The following is a 7,058-nucleotide window of genomic DNA, read 5'->3' as shown; positions in this document are numbered from 1 at the left end:
TTATAAGTAGGCAAGTTGTCTACCAATAGACTTAGAAATCTATCACTAAGAGGACTATTATGTTATCTATGTCCAGATTTTCCTCCCCTAAAATACTTAATTAGAGGTCTCAATATATGATTAAATTCTTAGTCTCATATAATGTATTTCATGAGGGTAAAGTCATTGCACTTCATCCTAACTTTGCAGTAACATTTTAAGTTGGATTTCTTATCAATATCATTTTAAAAAGTTAGCATCACCTTCCGAAAATCTTTACATAACTGTCATAACTTTGACCTTGGCAGCAATTCTTTTATTGCAGATAGATCAATTAAATTTTAAAGAATGGTCTTAACATTAGAAACATTGTCCTTGTATAGAAGGAGACTGCTTGTTTATTTTCCAACCTCCCACACCTGAATAATCACACAGAAACTTTACTAACTACAACACTGTTTGACCTATTAACTCAAGATAATATTAGCTAACTCTTACATCTTTTTTTTTAATTTTTTTTTAAATTATAAAAAGTTTCCATTTACGCCCCTCCTCCCAACGCCCTCCCACTCCCCCCCTCCCTCTCCTCCTCCCTCTTTGTCCCCAAGGGCAGTCAGGGTCTCCTGCCCTGTGGGAAGTCCAAGTTCCTCCCCCCTACCTCCAGGTCCAGGAAGGTGAGCATCCAAACAGACTGGATCCCAAAAATCCAGTATATGCAGAAGAAACCAGTCCCAGTGTCATTGTCAATGGCTTCTCAGAAAGACTGCAGGCCAGCCACATTCAGAAAATCCGGCCACATTCAGAGAATCTGGTTGGATCACATGCTCGTTCAGTCACGGTCCATCTGGCCTTGGTAAACTCTCATTAGATCCGACCCCTTGTATCAGTGGGTGATAGTATCCCTCGCAGTCCTTCGTCATTTTCTTCCTCCTTCTGCTCCTCATTTGGATCTTGGGGGGCTCAGTTCGGTGCTCCAACGCGGGCCTCCATCTGTATCGCCATCCAACGCCAGATGAAGGATCTATGGTGATAAGCAAAATATTCATCAGTATGGTCACGGGCCAAGGCCGGTTCAGGCACCCCCTCCTCTGTCCAGAGAACAATCTGGGGATCTCTCCTTGGACCTGGGATCCCATATATAATCAAGTTTCCTGTAAACTCTAAAATGACTCCCTTAGTTGAAATATATTCTTCCCTGATCCCACATTCATCCTTCCTCCCTTCCCCCCATCTCGGTCAACCGAGCTTTCTCCATTCCTCCCCTACTCCCTTCTCTCTAACCCTCTCCCCTTCCAACAACCCTCCCACCCCCCCACCCCCCATGCACCCAAGGTTACCTGGGACTCTTGACTATTTCCTACCTCCTGGCGGATAGCTAAATAATCTACATCAGGTTCGTCTTCTTATTTAGCTTCTCTAGGATCACGAATAATAGGCTCAAAGACCTTAAATTATGGTTAGAATCCACTTATGAGTGAATACATACCGTGTTCCTCTTTTTGGGTCTGGCTTACCTCACTCAGTAAAGCGTTTTCTATGTCCATCCATTTGCATGCAAAATTCAAGATGTCATTGTTTTTTACCGCTGAGTAAAACTCTAATGTGTATATGTTCCACACCTTTTTTAACCATTCTTCTATTGAGGGGCACCTAGGCTGTTTCCAGGTTCTGGCTATTACAAATAGTGCTGCTATGAACATAGTTGAACAAACACTTTTGTAGTATGTTTGGGAATCTCTAGGGTATATTCCCAAGAGAGGAATTGCTGGGTCCTGAGGGAGGTTGACTCCCAGTTTCCTGAGAAAACGCCACACTGATTTCCAAAGTGGCTGCACAAGTTTGCATTCCCTCCAACAATGGATGAGTGTTCCCCTCATTCCACATCCTCTCCAGCATAGGCTATCATTGGTGTTTTTAACTTTAGCTATTCTGACAGGTGTAAGATGGTATCTCAAAGTGGTTTTGATTTGCATTTCCCTGATCGCTAGGGAGGTTGAGCATGACCTTAAGTGTCTTCTGGCCATTCGAAGTTCATCTGTTGTGAATTCTCTGTTCAGATCAGTACCCCATTTTTTAATTGGGTTAATTAGAGTTTTAGTGTCTAGTTTCTTGAGTTCTTTGTATATTCTGGAGATCAGACCTTTGTCTGATGAGGGGTTGGTGAAGATCTTCTCCCAGTCAGAAGGCAGCCTTTTTGTCCTACTGACAGTGTCCTTTGCTTTACAGAAGCTTCCCAGTTTCAGTAGATCCCATTTATTCATTGTTTCTCTTATTGTCTGTGCTGCTGGGGTCCTACTTAGGAAGAGGCCTCCTGTGCCTAAATCTTGTAGACTACTTCCCACTTTCTCTTCTATCAGGTTCAAAGTGGACGGATTAATGTTGATGTCTTTAATCCATTTGTACTTGATTTTTGTGTATGGTGATAGATATGGATCTACTTTCATTTTTTTACAGGTTGACATCCAGTTATGCCAGCACCATTTGTTAAAGATGCTTTCCTTCTTCCATTGTATACCTTTAGCTTCCTTGTCGAAAATTAGGTGTTCATAAGTTTGTGGGTTAATATCTGGGTCTTCTATTCGATTCCATAGGTCGACTTCTCTGTTCTTATGCCAATACCAAGCTGTTTTCAATACTGTAGCTCTATAATAGAGTTTGAAGTCAGGGATGGTAATGCCTCCAGAAGTTCTTTTATTGTATAAGATTGTTTTGGCTATCCTGGGTTTTTTGTTTATCCATATAAACTTGATTAATGTTCTCTCAAGGTCTGTGAAGAAGTTTGATGGGATTTTGATGGGGATTGCATTGAATCTGTAGATTGCTTTCGGTAGAATTGCCATTTTTACTATGTTGATTCTCCCAATCCAAGAGCAGGGGAGGTCTTTCCATTTTCTGGTATCCTCCTCAATTTCTCTTTTCAAAGGCTTAAAGTTCTTGTCAAATAGGTCTTTCACATCCTTGGTTAGAGTGACCCCAAGATATTTTATGGTGTTTGTGGCTATCGTGAAAGGTGATGTTTCTCTGATTTCCCTCTCCGTTTCTTTATCCTTTGTGTATAGGAGTGCCACTGATTTTTTGGAGTTGATCTTGTATCCTGCCACGTTACTAAAGGTGTTTATCAGCTGTAGGAGTTCTTTGGTAGAGTTTTTGGGTTTGCTTATGTACACTATCCTATCGTCAGCAAATAACGAAAGTTTCACTTCATCCTTTCCAATTCGAATCCCCTTGATCCCCTTATGTTGTCTTATTGCTATTGCTAGAACTTCAAGCACTATATTGAAGAGGTATGGAGAGAGTGGACAGCCTTTTCGTGTTCCTGATTTTAGTGGAAAGGCTTTGAGTTTCTCTCCATTCAATTTGATGTTAGCTGTCGGCTTGCTGTATATTGCTTTTATTATATTTAGGTATGATCCTTGTATCCCCAGTCTCTCCAACACCTTTATCATAAATGGGTGTTGAATTTTGTCAAACGCTTTTTGAGCATCCAATGAAATGATCATATGATTTTTTCTTTCCGTTTATTTATATGATGGATTACATTGATAGATTTGCGTATGTTGAACCATCCCTGCATCTCTGGGATGAAGCCTACTTGATCATAATGGATGATTTTTCTAATGTGTTCTTGGATTCGGTTTGCCAGTATTTTATTGAGAATTTTCGCATCGATGTTCATGAGTGAGATTGGCCTGTAATTCTCTTTCTTGATTGTGTCTTTGTGTGGTTTTGGTATTAGGGTGACTGCAGCTTCATAAAAGGAGTTTGGCAGTGACTTTTCTTTTTCTATATTGTGGAATACATTAAGGAGTATAGGTATTAGCTCTTCCTGGAAGTTCTGGTAGAATTCTGCATTGAAACCATCTGGTCCTGGGCTTTTTTTGGTAGGGAGATTTTTGATAACAGCTTCTAGTTCTTCACGACTGACAGGTCTATTTAGATTGTTCACCTGGTCTTGGTTCAACTTTGGTATATGGTACTTATCTAAAAAAAGTCCATTTCTTTTACATTTTAAAAATATGGAACGCTTCACGAATTTGCGTGTCATCCTTGCGCAGGGGCCATGCTAATCTTCTCTGTATCGTTCCAATTTTAGTATATGTGCTGCCGAAGCGAGCACTAACTCTTACATCTTAAATGAACCCGATTCTATTAATCTTTGTAATGCCATTACACTGTGATCTACCAGTAAGGTCCAGGCAGAGGCGTCTTTCTCCTTTGGCAGCTACATGGTGTCTCTACTGACTCTACCTACTATCTTTTTATATCTCTTCCAGCCTGGCTATATTCTGTCCTGCTATAAGCCAAAGCAGTTTCTTTATTAACCAATGGTAATAAAACATATTTATTGTATATAGAGGGGAATCCCGCATCAGTCTTTGGTCTTAAATCGTACAACTATGAAACTTCTTATCCCTTTTTTCTCATAGTAATGAAACAGGTAACTCAAAGCCCAGGCTAAATTCTAAGGAGAGAAGACAGCAATACACTTGTTATTCATGTTAACTTGATTTTGTCATTGTCTTCTGTGTTTCTGCTTGATTTGGAAACTGAGAAAATTTATTTTTGTTAACACTTAACACTTTGAATTGCATACTTAATACTTTTATGAAGGCAAAATCTCACTCGTTTCATTTTTCTTAAAATACACCTGATGCTCCCCATGCAATAGGAGAACAGAAGAGCTGACTCAAAATGCCCTAATATCTTTGGCACAATATGCTACACTGTCCCTGGAGATTTTGTGCAGGTTTGCTGGGAGCCATAAAAAATGTATTCACTTAGTTTTCCCTTTAACTTCCATTTGTAGATTCCACACTAATTAAATGTTTATTTGACATGCAATTTATGATATATTGTTTAGAATAAATATTTGAGCATTAGTAATTAAGCACCCAAAGTATATCAAGATAATATGTGTGTTTTATTTCTTAACTATTCATATTTGAAAATTGTGTGATTGACAATGATGGATTAATACAGGTACGTTTAATAATTTTCCTTTCAACTAACATGGAACAATAAATAAGGACAAAGACACAAATCCAATAATGGTATACACTCAATGAGGTAAGCATTAATCTATATTAGATTTAACATTCCAAACTCATTGTACACCAGCCACTAGTCATTCTAAATTACATCAGTCTGGATTATGTTCATTGTTAAAGCATTTTGAATCGTACAAGCTCAGTGGAGTATAGTAGCACAGGCTACTAAACCTGCCACTTAGGTAGACAGGTAGACACAGGGTGGGAAATTCAAGGTCGTTAGTTATATTTGAGTCAATACAATGTTCCACAAGTTTTAGAATCACAGCCTTTTTCATTTATTAGCCTAACATTCATATAAGAAGCACAGTGTCATTCTGAGTTTGCCCCTTTTTCATTTATTAGCCTAACATTCATATAAGAAGCACAGTGTCATTCTGAGTTTGCCCAATCAATTTAATTGTGCATTTTATTTTCTCTCTCATTAGAGCGTGGCTTGGGGGGAAGAAGCAAGAAAAAGAAAAGACAAATTATTTTTAGTCTGTTACAGAAACACTTTGGTTATCAGCTGAAACATTGAGAGATAAATTGTCTGAACTTATTATTTCATCTTTGTGTATTCACCACACTGAAGTCCACACAGGTACCAGGTCTCTTTATTGTTGTTTTATTCAAGACCCACCCTTCACGTTGCTTCTGAGAATGTTTATCAAGCAAAAGTTTTCTTAATAATAGCCAAATGGTACCAGTGCATGCCCCAAGCATTAGCATCATACTTTTAATTTAGAGAAAGTCTAATTAGCATTGTGTTCTGAGTGACAAAGCCACAGACATCCACAAGACATTTCCTGATGATAATTCTTTGCTGATTAAGTCTTAATCAGTGTGACATCACATACTAATTTGAAAAAGGAGATTATAAAAAAATGCAGTAGCTTTAAAACTCTAGAAATGTATAACAAGTGAGGAACTGAGAAAATTCAAGAGAAAGCAAAATTAACAGGTGGAGAGGAAGTGGCGCATACAAAACTGAAACAGGGTAACAGTGAAGGGAACATGTATGGAAGAACGCTATTTCTTGGACTTGCTTGTGGATGCTCTGACTGTGGTCCACCAAAGGGATGTGGGGAGCATAATTATGGTTCGCCAAAGAGGTGGTAATGTCAGGGAGATGGCTCATCATAAAGTTGCCAAGAATAAAACCACCTTTAACAGTACATATAAAAAAAAACATTTTAAAGAACCAACTACTGAATTCTCTTCTGATTCCATAGGAGGCCAGCTCATAATCCTACTCAAACTCAGATGGAATTCTGTATCCTAGCACCTATAGAAAAGAGTGGATCCACGAGGGGTTACTGGGAATTCATTTTCAGAGTTGCCATGGAAACCTGTTTGAACGCTCTCACATTCTAATGTTCTAATGTTCACAAATGTTGTACATACAACTAGCTGTTTTACGCGCGCGTGCACACACACACACACACACACACACACACACACACACACACACACACGAGCAGAAAGGAGAGTGCATTGCCTCCAAGAGGAGAAGAGCTTTCATCTTCCTGCAATGTTTCCTGCAGTCACTATTGGTTATGCTTACGCTTAACTCTGCCTGCTTATGAAAAGAAACATTTACAGAGTCCAGTTTCAATACCATGGACCAGAGGAAAGAAGGGTTGAATGGGTTATCTGAAGAGTAATTATTTAATTAAGAGCAAATCCTCAAATTACCTAAAGCACCTGAGGTCCAGGACTAATACAAAGAAAACACGGAGTTGGGTCATGGAAGAGTAAGTTATAAATACCAGTATGACCTCCCTTCCAGGCACAGAAATGTGGTAATGTGGTGTTCTATAATTCTATACAGTTTCTTGCTTCTTGGGATTTACATATGCATGGAAACTTGTATGTGTGTATCGATATGAATTGGTTCTTGTTTTCCTAAGTCACCTGCACTATAAGTATTTTCCAGAGATTAAAACATGTAAGACAAGTGTTGGAAAGCTATTGTCTAAGGAGTTGAGGAGACTGATTTTTATTTATTTATTTATTTTTTGCCCCACACGTCTTGCCAAACTGCACCAA

The 7,058-nt window shown here is 38.8% G+C and overlaps 1 non-coding gene across 1 annotated transcript; it reads right to left on the bottom strand.

Moving 5' to 3' along the window:
* Nucleotides 1–3,989: 3,989 nt before the first annotated feature.
* On the bottom strand, nt 3,990–4,096 carry LOC148117694 (U6 spliceosomal RNA). The gene has a single exon (XR_015736888.1). It is a non-coding gene; the product is annotated as a U6 spliceosomal RNA (small nuclear RNA).
* Between the last annotated feature and the right edge of the window lie 2,962 nt (nt 4,097–7,058).

The sequence above is a fragment of the Myodes glareolus genome, chromosome 27, assembly GCF_982192425.1.
Source record: "Myodes glareolus chromosome 27, mMyoGla1.1, whole genome shotgun sequence".
Lineage (NCBI taxonomy): Eukaryota > Metazoa > Chordata > Mammalia > Rodentia > Cricetidae > Myodes > Myodes glareolus.
The sequence above is the reverse complement of the archived record's forward strand: the minus strand, read 5'-3'. Positions and strand labels throughout refer to the sequence as shown.